Source organism: Canis lupus, chromosome 13 (genome assembly GCF_048164855.1).
Source record: "Canis lupus baileyi chromosome 13, mCanLup2.hap1, whole genome shotgun sequence".
Classification (NCBI taxonomy): Eukaryota; Metazoa; Chordata; class Mammalia; order Carnivora; family Canidae; genus Canis; species Canis lupus.
This window is the reverse complement of record NC_132850.1, coordinates 62,352,262-62,368,484: the sequence shown is the minus strand read 5'-3', so window position 1 is coordinate 62,368,484 and position 16,223 is coordinate 62,352,262. Positions and strand designations below refer to the sequence as shown.

General features: G+C 42.4%; 2 pseudogenes; both read left to right on the top strand.

Annotated features, from left to right (window-relative positions):
* Window positions 1–60: 60 nt before the first annotated feature.
* LOC140603180 (tripartite motif-containing protein 60-like) overlaps window positions 61–16,223 on the top strand; it is a 213,277-nt pseudogene continuing 197,114 nt past the window's right edge.
* On the top strand, window positions 10,411–11,429 carry LOC140602303 (glutathione S-transferase kappa 1 pseudogene; annotated as a pseudogene).

The window sequence follows — 16,223 nt, the reverse complement described above, 5'->3', positions numbered from 1 at the left end:
CAATCAGAGCGCGGAACATGCGCGCCCGTGAGGCGGGAGCGCGTGCGCAGAGGGGCGTGTCGGGGTCACTAACCTGCTCCCCTGAGGAGCCCCGCGAGGTGCGTCGGCTGCGCCGCGGAGCCGCGCTCCAGGTGAGGGGGGGCGGCCGAGCGGGGTGCTTCGTGGGGAGCTTAGCTGCGCAGGGCCTGCCCGGGCATCCTCTGGGCTCCCGACTGCGGGGTGCAGGCTTCTCTGCACACCCCACACCCCCTCAAAAAAGTGCTTTTTTTTTTCAAGAAAAGAAGAAGTACAGGATCCTGGGCCTCCGCTCAGACCTTGAGCCCTAATGGAGGTGGCGTGGCCGCGCCAAGTGAGGGTCTTTTTTTTTTTTTTTTTTTAAGATATTTGGGAAAGTGGGAGAGAGAGCGTGGAGCAGATCCGCGCGGAGGCCGATCTGGCGCAGGGCTCGACCCCAGGGCGGCAAGCTCCTGACCGGAGCCGATGCCTCGAGTCAGACGCTCAACCGGCGGAGTGACCCGGGCGCCCCACAGTGGGACGTTCTTGCCACAGTGAAGGTTTGCGAAGCGGCGCCGTGACGTCGGAGGGGCTGTGGGCTGTGAAGGTGTGAAGGCAGGGCCCTCCGCCCAGGTGGGCACTTCCGGCTGTCGTCAGGGAGGGCCTCCTTCGTGGGCCTTGTCGGTGGCGGATTCGCCTTTCTGTTTTTTTTGTTTTTTGTTTTTTCCCACCATAAGGTGAGGCTCTGCTACGTTCAACAGCATTTTAAGTCGCAGGTGTTGAAGCTGGAGAGCCCAGACTCTACTACAAGTTTGGTTTGTTAGCCTAATACTTATTTATTATCTTTTTTTTTTTTTAAGTTGCCAGAATTTATTTATTCATTTATTTTTTAAAGATTGTATTTATTTATTCCTGAGAGACACACAGAGAGAGGCAGAGACACAGGCAGAGGGAGAAGCAGGCTGCTCGCAGAGAACCCGACGTGGGACTCCATCCCGGGGCCCCCCGGGGTCACGACCTGGACCAAAAAACAGATGTCCAAGCGCTGAGCCCCCCAGGCGTCCCAGCCTAATATTTATTTATTGAGTTTATATTAGCCGATACTTTTAAGCAGCCACAAGAATAAAAGTAGGTAATACAGCTTTCAGGAAAAACAAGAATTCAGACCACAAACCATGCACTCCCATGTCATTCACCAAAAGTTGACAGAAATGAATGTAAAACTGAGTATGATCTGTACTATGATAGAAAAATCTGTGGAGTCAGGAAGTGACAGTTGGGACCAGATGTTGATGTCCTCAAAACTTAGTACATGAATTAGTATTGCTGTGGAGTTACAGAACTAGGCGGAGGACTGGTGGAGGAGGCCGTAGCCACAGTATAGTCTGTCTGTAGCTTGGGAAAGTGTTCATGGCTGGAGTCCTGAAGGGGAGTTAGAGGACGTAGGTATGTGAGAAGAAGAAGACCCAGTGGGAACCTGGATCTGTGCAGGAACTCCACCCACCTATTTTATTTTATTTTATTTTATTTTATTTTATTTATTTTATTTTATTTATTTATTTTATTTATTATTTTATTTAATTTATTTTATTTAATTAATTTAATTTAATTAATTTATTTTATTATTTTATTTATTTATTTTATTTGTTTTATTGTTTTATTATTTTATTTTATTTATTATTTATTTTATTTTATTTTTTGTTAAGATTTTATTTGTTTATTCATGAGAGACACAGAAGGAGAGAGAGGCAGAAACACAGACAGAGGGAGAAGCAGGCTCCATGCAGGGAGCCCGACATGGGAGACATGGGACTCCATCCCAGGTCTCCAGGATCACACCCGGGGCTGAAGGCAGGGCTAAACCACTAAGCCACCGGGGCTGCCCTCCTTTTTTTTTTAAATGAAATATTCTTTTTAGGAGCGTTTGGGTGGCACAGTCAGTTGAGTGGCTGACTTGGTTTCCACAAGGTCATAGGAAGGGGGTCCTGGGATCAAGCCCAAGTTGGGCTCTGAGCTCAGTGGGGAATCTTTTTAATGTACCAGCTGTAAACCTTGTAAAATATATATTTTTTAAATTTTATTTATTTATTCATGAGATACAGAGAGAGAGAGAGGCAGAGACAGGCAGAGGGAGAAACAGGCTCCCTGCAGGATCACGCCCTGAGCCGAAGGCAGCCACTCAACCGCTGAACCACCCAGGCGTCCCCCTTATACAATATTCTTAAAACTTCCTCTTCGTATTTACCCAGCCCCGAAGCATCCATAAAATATGGAATTTTATTTTTTTAAGCTTTTGTATGTATGTAATCTCTACCAACAAGGGACTTGAACTCACAGCCCTGAGACGAAGTATTCCTCGCTCTTCGACTGAGCCAGCTAGGTGCCCCAAAATGAGGACTTCTAAAGATTAGGGACTCTGTGACAGTTACTCATGAAAAGTTAGATTGGAAAATCTGAAGAATTAGAAGACACATTATCATTATGTTTCTTTTCATTGGATGGGAGCGAAAAAATAGTTTTCCCTCTACCCCTCTAGGTTCTTGGCTGAGACTCCATTTGTAGTAAAAGACAGATTAACAGGAAAAAAGAAATTACGTACTCACATTTTTATGTAAGGGAGACTCACAGAGATAGGAGATTCATGAAGGCAGCCAGGCAGTTTCATCCTGAACTCAGGAAAGACACAGGGAAATGGAGGAAGGCAATTCACAGGATAGTGAAAAGAGAAAATATACGGTAAACAAGATTTGCCCTGCCAAGGATTTAGTCTCCCAGGTGAAAAAGTTGTGAGTTCTCTTCCTGGGACAGGCCTCCTTTCTATTGTAAATTGCTCTTACAAAAGGGTAGCTTCTAGTCTGTTTTCAGAGCTTCTGTGTTTGCTATTTCTCAAAATAATTGGCTCAAAATCATCTTTATGCCAAAGAGGCATATTTTGGGATGACATATCATGCTACCCTCCAATCATATCATGCTATAATTAAAAAACTTTGATGTAATAATATCTTACTGCTTCCTCAAAATTAGATTTTTATACAAACTTTCTCTGGCAAACTACCATGAGTAGTTAACATCTTTTTTACTCACGAAAGCGTAAGCAATAAGGTATATAGTGGTTTTTAGACTGAAACAATGGTGTAATATATATTACATGATATAATATTGAGGCAGTTGGGCTAGATTTCTAAAAGCTTTATTTGATTTTCTAATAATACTTGTGTCTGTGGGTTTTCAAGATGACCTTACGTTCAGACATTGTTACAGGGACTCAGGGCTCACATAAATTGGTTATAGTGAATGGACACAAAGCAAAATCCACAAAAGGAAAAGATGCATGAGTTGAAGTCTGGAGGAAGCCATGGCAACCTTTCAGTTCTTTCCCAGTTAAATCACGTAGGACCCCTTTAATTCCTTTAGCAACAAGTTATGATAACGTGTGAAGTGTCCACCAGGGTCGTTCTTCGAAGCTCATTGTCCAAGGCTTCTTTTCTTTGGAAACGGCTCATGAGGTCAGCCCCTGCTTAGATGTATCAGATTTCCAGATTATTGGAAGGAATGCTGGTAGTTAGCATCAACCACATTAGCTGTACCAACATTTTAGGCTTGGCGAGCCAGTGTTATCAGGGAATGGAGGGAATCCTTCCAAAATCCAGGTTCTGACACAGGAGGAGCCAAGGGCCAACCTTGCAAGCAGGCACTTTTTTACTTTTAATTATTTATTCATGAAAGACACAGAGAGAGGCAGAGACATAGGCAGAGGGAGAAGCAGGCTTCCTGTGGGATCCTGATGTGAGACTCAATTCCGGGATCTCCTGAGCCAAAGGTAGGTAGATGCTCTACCACTGAGCCACCCAGATGTCCGCAAACAGGCATTTCTGGAGCATTTGTTCTAGTCAGGCGCTGCATGCCGTCCCCAATGCACTGGGATGTATTCACCAACCCAGAAATTCTCTAAACCTCAGCATTTAGGGGTTTTTATCCAGGCTCATTTATGTTTACACAGTTTGTTAAATCATTGACCATTGATGATTACCTCTACCTCCAGGGCCTCTTCCCAGGAAGATATAGTTGGGGCTGATAGTCCAAACCCTCTTGGCCTATCTGGTTACCTGCCTCCATTCTGAAGTTACATAGGGGTCCTCAGCCATCACTTATCTCATTAGAATGCAAAATGCACTCATCACCATAGGGCGAGCCCAAGGGTGCTAAGAGCCCTAAGTCAGGATCCTGGGCCAAAGACCAAACATGTATTTTTTATGCCACAGGAGTACCAAGAAAACGGTAGTGTGCTTAATGGTTTAGTATGCTAGTAGTTAATAGCAGTTAATGTTGTATGACTTTGGATAAGTCTATACAGTTCTCATAAATTTAAACATCACAGCTATAATGAAAGATTTTAACTCCCAACTATCAATGCTTAAGATTTTACCCTACTTGAAGCTAACACATTACCTGTTGTTGTTTCATGGTTGCCGCCAGCCAACACAAACAACTGGCTCAGAGACAGGACTCAGTTACTCCTGGCACAGCCAACAGCACGAGCATCAGGTTGGTGTCCGTTCCATACAAGCTGGATGCTGTGTACACCGTGGGTTTGTGACACAGCCAAAGAACTCTGTGTTTGGCAGATCCGCTTTTATAGCAAGCCTGTTCTTGGCCCCCCAAGGAGACCACCTCTTTCAGGGATGCTTGCAGGAAATACAGCCCTGAGAAATGGCCTGAGTGAAGAGCAATCAGGACCCGGCATCTTGGCATACCAGGCAGTGTCACCCGGGGCCTATGTGAGATTGCCTCTCCCAGCGTTAATTGACAGTTGTGAGGGCTTAACTGAGGAGAGTCGGCGACTGCATGGAAGACACTTACCGCAGTGTTTGACGCACGAGATACTTTTGAGCTCCAAAAAGCCTTAGAATTGAACCCAGTGAAAATTTGAGGGAAGGGTCACTAGTCAGAGGGAATACTGTCTATATAGATGGGAGATTGGCAAGAGGATCTAAAAAATACTGAGCCCTGCCAGGTCAGAGGAGATGGAGATACGAACTGTGGGTCCATCTATGTTGGAAAACCAGCCTTCTACCAACCCGTTGCTGTCAACCACACAGGACACTAGCCCCGCTGTCCCTACATGTGTGTGGATGACAGTGGCCGGAACATCTGGGAAGTTATTTGGATTCAAGGTATGTGTTAGACGAAGTGGGTAGAAACCATTTCCCTGAGGAGAAAACATTTGAGAAGGAGGTTCAGAAGGAAAAGGCAGAGATGTACAAGGATTTTTGGGTAGAATGGTCAAGCAGTCACCTCAGCACATTGAACCAAAATGGCGGTTACTGTGATGAAGCAAGGAAGATTGACAAGAGTCAAGAGGACTGGAAGGGAAGTGGCGCAGGGCTCTGTGCACCATGTTGAGGCGTTGAAGATTCAAAGCATGTTCAGAAACTGGAGGATTTTAATCTCTAGAAAGAGATGTTATGAGTTGCATATTCAAGGAAAGTTTTACTATTACTTGAATGGCAAATGGGTGCAAGAGAGCAAGAATAGAAGCATGTTGACGGGGTGGTACCATAATCCTCCTGAGAACTGATTGCAGCGCAGCGAGGTTACACTGCTATCCTAGGTCCATACAGCTTACAAGGTGGCCGACTGCCCAAATACTATGCAGTACAGTCCATGAGTAGAGAAAGCAAGGCACCCAGTGATTCCTGGTGTATCCCAGTGCTCTACAAAGTGAACCACACCACCTTTGATTTAAACATTTGGATGAGGCTGAAGGTGATTTTTCCAAAACTTTAATCCTTTGTTTTGTTTATTTGTTTTAAGATTTTATTGATTTATCCATAAGAGACACACAGAGATGCAGAGACACAGGCAGAGGGGAGCCTGATGTGGGACTTGATCCCAGTACCCAGGATCACACCCTGAGCTGAAGGCAGACGCTCAACCACTGAGCCACCTGGGCATCCCAACTTTAATCCTTTGGAATAATAATAGATTCCCGGAATTTGATAAGACAGTACAGGGAAGTCTCAGGTGTCTGTCACCCAGGTTCCCAGGTTTCTTAATGATACTATATCAAACTAGGAATTTGGTACTGGTTAGACGAGTATGTATAGTTTTCTGCACTTATCACATGTAGATTCACACAGTGCACACCAACATCAAGTGACTGATCAATCTGTCACCGAGTGTCTTTCATGCTGCCTTCTTACAAACACATCCATCTCCTGCATCATACCCAAACCATGATACCCACTTCTTTCTTTCTTTCTTTCTTTTTTTTTTTCTCAGCAAAGTTATTTAGCAATAGTAAAGTGATAGTACAAAGCTCCCAGGGAGGGAGGGGACCCGAGAGTGTTGCCCTCACTTCTTTTTTTAAGCAATATTTCAGAGTAACATTCAAAGATCATGACCCCTTCCTCTGTAAATACTTCAGCATATATTTCCTAAGAGCAGGATGTTTTCTTCAGCTATGATGCAATCATTTGAATCCAGAAAGTTTAATTTTGATGTTACTGTTATCTAATAAATAGGGCATATTCAAATTTTTGCCATTATTCTGTACTGTCTACTTTAGAGCAGTTTATCTGCCTATCTAGACTCTAGAAAGCTAAAGACCACAAGTTTTTCCCAATTGTTTCTGTAGTCTTTTAGCATAGAAGAGTGCTCCTTTTTTTTTCAGAGACATTGTACAGACTTGAAGACCATTGACTTGAATGTTGCCATGATTTAGATTTTAGTGATTGTTTCCCCATGATTAAATTTAGGCAAATTTCTTTTTTTCTCTTTTTTCTTGGGCGGAAAAACTCTGTAAGTGTGCTTTTCTCATTGTAGGCCATCAGTTTGTCCTTTCATTGGCCAGGAGGTATTCTTCAGATCTTCACATTGTAAAGGCACTGGTCTTTCCTCTCTCTAAATAAAATATAATTGTTAAGAGTGATTATTCTGAGATTTTTGTGAATATATCACCCAGGAAACGTCGCTGAGTAATTTGTGCAGCTATCAATGATTCTTGCCTAAACTAATTATTGTATTGTGATAGCAAGTCTAGGAGATTTTGAAAATTAAAAACTTTTCTCACACACAGCAGTGATTGCCTACTTGGACCTGTGACTACTTTCTTAAAGAAGAAAGTCATTAATCTTAAATTTAGGCGCCCTCCTGTGATAGAGCTGCAAACACTGGATCCTTCTCACCCTCAGGCTAAGGAGCAGGACCTTGGAGGCCATCAGCATGCAGGCCCAGTGAAACCTGGAGCTGGGAGGTCTGGGAGCGGGTCTGGAGCTTAAGGCGAGCCTTTCCAAGGGAGCATCTCACCCGCCACTTTTGTTCTCGGCCGATGGAGTTTGTGACGGGCCTGACACACCTCCAGGAGTCCAGCTGCCCCATCTGTCTGGACTACCTGAAAGACGCGGTGACTACAAACTGGGCACAACTTCTATCGCTCCTGCATCAACATGATGTGGAAGGACATGGATGAGACCTTCCCTTGTCCCGTCTGCTGATTTTGCTTTCATAACAAAAGCTTCAGGAGCAATCGCCAGCTCTGCAATTTGACCGAAATTGCTGAACTACTGCAGGTCAGAAGGAGCAAGAGGAAAAGGCAGGAAGAGTACTCTGTGTGTGAGAAGCACAATCAGTTTCTGACCCTGTTTTGCGGGAAGGACCTGGAGGTTTTATGTACACAGTGCAGTTTCTCCCTGCAACACCGGAAACACTACATTTGTCCCATCAAGAAAGCTGCATCTTTTCACAGGAAGATTCTAGAATATAGTATTGACCCCTTGAAAGACAATATGGAATGAGTAGAAAAAGTGATAATGCTTCAAGCCAGCAATTAGTGGAAGAAAAAGAGTTTAGGAGAGAAGAAATCCTTTCCAAATTTGAGCAAATTAGACTGTTTCTACAGAATCAGCAGGAGGCTCTTCTTAAGCAGATGGAAGATGAAGAAAGGGACATTTTAACAAAACTAGCCGAACACTGTACAACATTTTCAGGTCATGTGTCCACATTAAGACGTCTGCTGAAGGAGGTGGAGTCCAAGCATATGCAGTCAGACCTGGACTTTCTGACACACGTTAAGGGTATCCACCACAGGTATGAAACCTGGAATATCTGGAGCTCTTCTTATTCCAATTAAAGAAATATGGATTTAGCCTTCCTCCACAGTATTCTGGCTTGGACAGAATCCTCAAGCCCTTTCAGGTAGACGTGATTCTAGATCTTGAAACAGCACTCCCTCGGCTTGTTGTCTCCTAGGATAGAAAAACTGTGATACAGAAAGAGAAAAAAAGCATCTCTGTTATAACCCAAGGAGATTTTATCTCTGTCCTCCTGTCCTGGGTTCTAGGAGATTTAGTTCTGGCCGGCATTACTGGGAAGTAGAAGTGGAAAACAAGCCTAAATGGACCTTGGGGGTGTCTTGAGACTGTTTCCTTCAGAATTGGTGGAATCGGCCAGTAGTTGAGGGTGGATTCGGGGCGATTGGGAGATACGTTGAGAGCATTTATATTATGCTGGGTCCTAAGAGAACCTAGTTTCTGCCTGTAGTAAACCCAAGTAAGGTTGGCATTTTTGTGGACTGTGAGTTAGGGGAGATTTCCTTTTACAATATGAATGATAGATCTCTTCTCTATACTTGTAATGATTATTTTTTTTAACGTGGGTTTATTCTTTTTTTAAAGATTTTATTTATTCATAGAGATGCAGAGAGAGAGAGAGAGAGAGAGGCAGAGACACAGGCAGAGGGAGAAGCAGGCTCCATGCAGGGAGCCTGATGTGGGACTCAATTCCAGGTCTCCAGGATCACATCCTGGGCCAAAGGCGGCGCTAAACCACTGAGCCACCGGGGCTGCCCCAAGATGTGTGTTTTTAGAGAAAGATTTATTTTAAGGAATTGGCTCAAATGATAGTGGAGACTGGGAAATCTATGAAGACTGGCATGGTAGATTTGAAAACCAACAACCTAGAGACCCAGGGAAGATTGCATGCTGCAGCTCAAGTCTGAAGGTCATCTGGGAAACTCCCTCTTGGGTCATGGTGGGTCAGACTTTTGTTCTAGTAATGCTTTCAGTAGATGAGGCTCTCTGCATTAGAGGGCTATGTACTTGAGGTCTACTAATTTAAATGTTAGTCTTGTCCAAAAACTCCCTCAGAGGAATATCCAGAATAATGTTTGACCACATATTTGGCACAGAGGCCCAGCAAAGTGACATACAAAATCAACTACCACATTTACCTTCAACCTGAAATGGTACTAGGTGAGAAAAACTAAGATTTCCTGTCCTTGAGTAACATACTTAACTAGAATGGAAAAAAATAATCAGAGAAGTATAAATAATTGATATAGCAACTTAGAGAAGCTAATAAAGTGCTATGGGTACAGGGTAAAGTAAATCAATGTCCAGGGCATAAGAGTACTGTGGGTGAGGAAGGGTTAGCTAACTGAAGTTGGGTGGTAGGCATTTTAGAGAACATGGAATTGGAACAGAATTTAGAATGAGGGAATCTCAGTGGTGGGACATTGCAGAGAGTGGCTAGAGCAATGTTGAGGGGAAGGAATCGGCATCCCAGGGACAGCAGGAAAGCCTGGGTGTGGAGTGAGTGCAGGGAGAGTAGTGAGGTTGGAGATGAGTTGTAGTAGGGAGCGGAGAAGAATCAGCCTTTGGGTCAAGTAGGCCATTTTAGGTATTTTAGTCTGAAATAAATGGGAGCCCTTAAGAAGCTCTTGTGGGACAGAGTAACTTTATCAGACTTTCCTGTTAAAGAATCTCTCCCCTCTATCGACACTGGCCTACTTGCTCTTTCTGGAACACGGTACGTGCTGTATGTAACCTTTCTTGGTATTCTTGTTCAAGAATTTTTTATTTAGTATTTTGAAGTTGTATTTTGCTTCCTATATTTACACCTCCGACCTCCTTCCTGCTGGTTATTTGGTCTCTGTCTTTTATGTCAGACTTTAAATGTTAGATGGATAAATGTTTATTCATAATTAAGGGTGAAATACTAGAAATCCCATTGAAAATTGCATGTACTTGTATATTTAAGAATTCGAGTAGCACACATTGAAAGAATACTTGTTTGGTTTACAGCTATATACATTGAGCCTTTTTTTTTTTTTAAAGACTTTTTTTATTCATGAGAGGCAGAGACACAGGCAGAGGGAGAAGCAGGCTCCATGCAAGGAGCCCAATGTGGGACTCTCGATCCTGGGACCCCGGGATCAAGCCCTGAGCCAAAGGCAGACGCTCAACTGCTGAGCCCTCCAGTCATCCCTAATTGAACATTTTGATGTGTATTTCTAGTTGCCCAGCCCTGACCCTCAGAAGAATTACCATGATATTCCAGAAATGCTATGTGAGTGTTACCTTTATCCATCTGATACAGTATAGTTCATGGTAGTATTGCATTTTTTAAAATCATGTGTGTGGGTACTACTGTGACACGGGACCCCTGCACACCCTGGAGCTCTTCCACGATGTGCTCTCCCCCTACTCCTAGCTGTGTTTCGAGTTCTGTGCTCATATGAAAGCATCTGGAACATCAACCTGCAGTTGCACTCAAACATCATTGCACTGAACGTGAGACAGTGGAAGCAAATGGCCAGTTCTGCCTCCCTGCAGAGCCTAATACCTGAGAAATGATGTTAGGCTCCTGGGACAGTATGTCCAGTTTCCTGTCCAGTTCCCCCAAGGGTTTCTTCTCGGTGATCCTTAAAAAAAGAAATTTATTGGCCCTGTGATTCCTTATCACTGTCAACCTGGAGCACCCAAAGGTGCTGGAGAAAGTGTCCAGGGAACTATGGATGAGTATCTGGTCAGAGGACAAAGACATCTTGGAGTCCCAGAGCATCCTGGCTGCTGCAGAGAAGCTGGTGTATCTTACAGAGCAAGCCCAGGGACTTCTAGAAAAGATCTCAGCAACACAGGTGAAGAATGAGTGCAAAGGAGACCTCCAAGGCAGCCTGCATATATAGGGCCTTGGGGCTGCCCATCACCATGACCCATTGGGATGGCCGAACCCATGTGGTGTGGGCTCTGAGCAGATGCTGACACATCTGCTGGAGAAGTGGTTGGGCCCTGTGCCTCCAGCCATGAATGCCACACCTTAAGGAGGGCTGGGGGAGCAAAACTGTTACAATTAAAAACCAGACCATTTGCTTCTCTTCTTCCATCGTGCAACACTAGGACTCTAGTTTCTCCGTCTGATAAAGGTTCCTCTCTGGCCCTGGGGAATAGTGGAGAGGGTTCCATGTTGCATCATCTACTGCTCGTCTCATGGCTGCTCTTATTTGCATGCCTCAGAGGTGTGTTTTAAGAGCCCCAAACACTACTTTCCCTCAAAATAAACCTAATGCCTTCAAGTAAGCAAACAAAAAAAAATACATGTGTGTATGAATAGCTTCAAGTTTATTTTGTTTCCTTAACTATTTCTTTATTGATATTGATATCTCTTGTATTTATGTCAAGTACTGTTTACTATTGTGTATAATCTGTATACTCACCTAACTTATATGTACGTACTACATGTATGAATATATATAAATGCACCAGTGTACTCACATAATGCATGTATACATCATACGTATATTTGGCAGTGAAACTATGTTGTTAATATTTTCCATTGTTGAAATGGCTTTTAACCTTTTTCATGGTGCTTTTGCTATAAAGAAGTCTTTCATATTTATACTGACTTGCCACCTGTTTTTAGTTGCTTTCTGACCATACATCCATGCTTTAATCTCCAAGTTTATTTAAAATATTCCCAACATTTTTATCAAACTTTTCTGATGTTTAACATTTCTATAATGTATGCTTTCTACTGAAAGACTGTATATTTAACAACGTAAAAACTCCTTTATATCTTGTTGACCCATGGTTGACAGTTTGTATGAATGGTCTTCCAATTTTTTCCTGTTACATACAAATGCTTTATTTTCTTCTTTTAAAAAAACTTATATTGTGTGCATAGTATTGTGATTTTAAGATCTCTGTGTCTTTATTTTCCTTTATACTATTTGTTTTATGAGACTTGGAGCCTTATATGAGTCATTCCCACATACACAAGTGGTTACTAGAGTCTCCTGTGTTGGCTTTGAAATGGTTTATAATTTAATTTTCTATATTTAAATTAAATGAACTGACTTTTGCATGTACCAGGAAATGGAGTCCAGTGTCCATCTGGATAACCAGTTGTCCCAGAACCATTTATTGAACAATTCATTTCTCACTACGCTGCGTGGGAGCCTTATCATACAGCCAGTTTCCATATATTTGTGATTCTGTGTCTACGTCTTTTCTGTTCCATTAGTCTATTGGCCTATCCCTGCACAATACAACACTTTCATATTTACTAAGATGTAATTATTTAATACTATTTTGATGTCTGGTAAAATGTCTCAGTTTTGTTCCTCTTCTTCAGAAGTGCCTTGATTCTTCTTGGTATTCTTCAGTTTAATTCTATTAAAATAATATCTTTGGGTATTTTGTTGGAATTACACTGAAGCCATAATTTTAATTGGCTCCTTTGCTATATTGAGTGTTCTCATGCATGGCAATGGTGTCCTTTTGCATTTGTAAAGGTATTCCTTAATATCTTTCCCTAAATATGATTTTCTCCACAATACTCACATATTCCTTTTAGATTAATTCCTAGCTATTTAATATTTTTGATGCGATTGTAAAACTCCTACTTTTTTGAATGCACAGTGTTGCTGATGAATATCCAATGATGAATATACAATGTTGATATACATGTTAGGTTATTTCAGGTGTACAATATAGTGATTAGACAGGTTTATACTTTCCGCTGTGCTCATCACAAGTGTAGCTACCATCTGTCACCATACAACACTACTACAATACAACTGACTGTATTCTCTGCTGTACATTTTATCCCTGTGACTTTTTCAGCCCATAACTGGAAGCCTGTATCTCCCACTCCCCTTCACCCTTTTTGCCCATGCCCTTAACCCCCTCCCCTCTGGCAGCCATCAGTTCTCTGTATTTATGAGTCTATTTCTGCTTTTTTTGGTTAATTTTTAATTTGTTCTACTTTTTTGGATTCCACATAGAAGTGAAATCATACAGTATTTTTCTTTGACTTGTTTCACTTGGCGTAATACCCTCTAGGTCCATCTATGTTGTTGCAAATGGCAAGATCTCATACTCTTGTTGTTTTACAGCAGAGTAAAATTTCGTGTGTGTGTGTGTGTGTGTGTGTGTGTAATATATATACCACATCTTTATCTGTTAATGGATTGGATTGCTTCCCTATCTTGGCTTCAATAAATAGGTAAAAGTTTCACCTTTTAAACATTGTATTTTTGTTTGTTTGTTTGTTGCTCACATACCAATATACATAATACACATTTTGTAAAAATGATCTTGCTGAAAATATCCCTCAAGACTATCTGTGGATTCTTGTGAGTTTTCTAAAAGGTTTACCTGTTTTTGCAGATATTACCTTTGTCTCCTTTTGGTGCTTAAGACTTTTTCAGCATCACCTTACTGAGCTGGCTCTATCTTGTATAATTGAGCTGTCAGGCTGTCACCACCCTAACCCACTGACCAATAATATCACTAAAGCAGAGCAACTAGACATGTGCACACTTATTTTATGTTTTTGAATAACATTGCATCACCTATGAGTTGTTCTTGCTGCAAAATTTGAACCTGAATTCAACAAACCTTTGTAATTACCTTTCAGTTGATAACAAATATATGGAGTAGAGGGGGGATAAGCTAAATGACACTGTGAGGAAACAACATAATTATGTGGAAATTATCCAGAAGAATGACCTAGTCACTCCAATAAATAAACAATATCCAAAAACAAAAGCGAATAAAAGGAAACCAGTTGGAACTGAAAATTTCTATACTTGATCTTAGCCAAAAGGCCAAGAAGCGACGATGGAACTGAAAATTCCTAAATGTGGAAACCTGGAACTTTGGATGGTGATTTGAACAAACCAAGCCCTGTCCACACATTCAAGCCAAAGGGACCAGGAACACACTTGGCATTTGAGTGGTTGGGCCTCAGACCCTTGGGGAGGAAGAACACACATCCCAGAGAACCCTAGAGTGTTCCAGGAAGGTGGTGTTAGAAAGGATTTATTGTAGGATTTGGGTTGTGTTCGGGGTTTGGGAGACTTAAGGGATCAGGACATTGCTCCGATAGGATGTTGTCAGGAAGAGGAGTAATTCTATGATTGGGCTGAAGCTGTAATGGGTGAAGTGTCAGTAGTCACTCATGTGAGGAGCCGTGGGTGTTGGGTCATTTGTGGTCATGTGTGTTCATCATGCTTTGTCTGTATTCAGATCCAGTAAGAGTCGTCTTGCTTTTGTCTTGATCCAGGGTCACAGAGCAGCCCTATCTGATATTGCTGATCTGTGAGATTGATGATGGAAGCGAAAGCTTGATCATAGAGTTGATACTATAACTGAAAGCGTTTATTCCTGAATCAAAGTTGAACAGTTAATTATGTCTCCGAGGATGGGTGGCTCCAACTAAAGTCTGCTGCCCTCCCACCACCGGGAGCCTGGAAATTTGGGTTATTCTCTCAAAATGCTCAAGGAAATGAACTAATCAGTTAGGATTTAGGGTCTAGTTAAAGGATCTTAATTTTTTTAAAAGATTGATTGATTCATTTATTTATTTTAAAGATTTTATTTATTTATTAATGAGAGATACAGAGAGAGAGATTCAGAGACACAGGCAGAGGGAGAAGCAGGCCCCATGCAGGGAGCCTGATGTGGGACTCGATCCTGGGATCCTGGGGTCACATCCTGGGTTGAAGGCAGGCGCTAAACCACTGAGCCACCCGGGGATCCCCGTTTTTAAAGACTTAATATTCGTGGGCAGCCCTGGTGGCTCAGCAGTTTACCACCGCCTTCAGCCCAAGGCCTGATCTGGAAACCCGGGATCGAGTCCTACGTTGGGCTCCCTGAGAGGAGTCTGCTTCTCCCTCTGCCTGTGTCTCTGCCTCTCTCTCTCTCTCTCTGTGTCTCTCATTAATAAATAAATAAAATCTTAAAAAAAAACTTGAAAATGAAATAAAAATGAAAATGTAATATATTAATGTGGGATGCAGATGAGGCAAATTTTCAGGAATATTCACAGCATTAAATATATATTTTAGGTGCCTGGGTGGCACAGTCAGTAAAGTGTCCGACTCGGCTTTGGCTGAGGTCATTCTCTCAGGATCTTGAGATCAAGCCCCGTGTCAGGCTCCACACTCTGTGTAGAATCCGCTTGGGACTTATTTTCCCTCTAAAATCAATCAATAAATTTATATATACACACACACACACACACACACACACACACACCAGGGAAACAAAAGGCCTAAAATCAATAACCCAAGCTTTGACTTAAGAAAGTAGAGATAAGGTGTACCTGGGTGACTCAGTTAGGCATCTGCCTTCCCTTGGATCATGATCCCAGGGTCTTTAGATCAAGCTCCAAGTCCGGCTCCCCACAGGGAGCCTGCTTCTCCCTCTGCCTGTGTGTCTCTCATGAATAAATAAATAAAATCTTAAAAAATAATAATAATAAAGAAATTGTTGTCCCCACCTCAACACCGTCTGTCACAGTACCTGGCTTTGTCTTCTTTTACAGCAATTATCTCCTTTTTTTTTTTTTTTTGTTTTTCAATTAAAAAGTTGCTTGCTAATCACCTTGGTTGTGGTTGAGAATTGGAGAAAGATGTTCCTGTATGGCAAAGGAAAATGTCATATAAACCCACTTATTAACTGCAGAAATTACAGAATGGACAAATTGTTATGATCATACAACAGCATGCAGCGATGGGAAAAAAAAAGACAAAGTTACATGTATCGGTATAGATGAATTTTTTTTTTAAGCTATCTCTATACTCAACCTGGGGCTCAAACTTACAACCCTGAGATCAAGAGTCACACTCTCAGGATCCCTGGGTGGCTGGCTCAGTGACTGAGCATCTGCCTTCAGCTCAGTGCATGATCCTAGGGTACTGGGATCGAGTCCTGCATCAGGATCCCTGAGGGAAGCCTGCTTCTCCCTCTGCCTATGTCTCTGTGTCTCTCACCAATAAATAAAATCTTTAATTAAAAAAGTCACAATCTATGGGCAGCCCAGGTGGCTCGATGGTTTAACACTGCCTTCAGCCCAGGGCATGATCCTGGAGACCCAGGATCGAGTCCCACGTCTGGCTCCCTGCATGGAGCCTGCTTCTCCCTCTGCCTGTGTCTCTGCTTCTT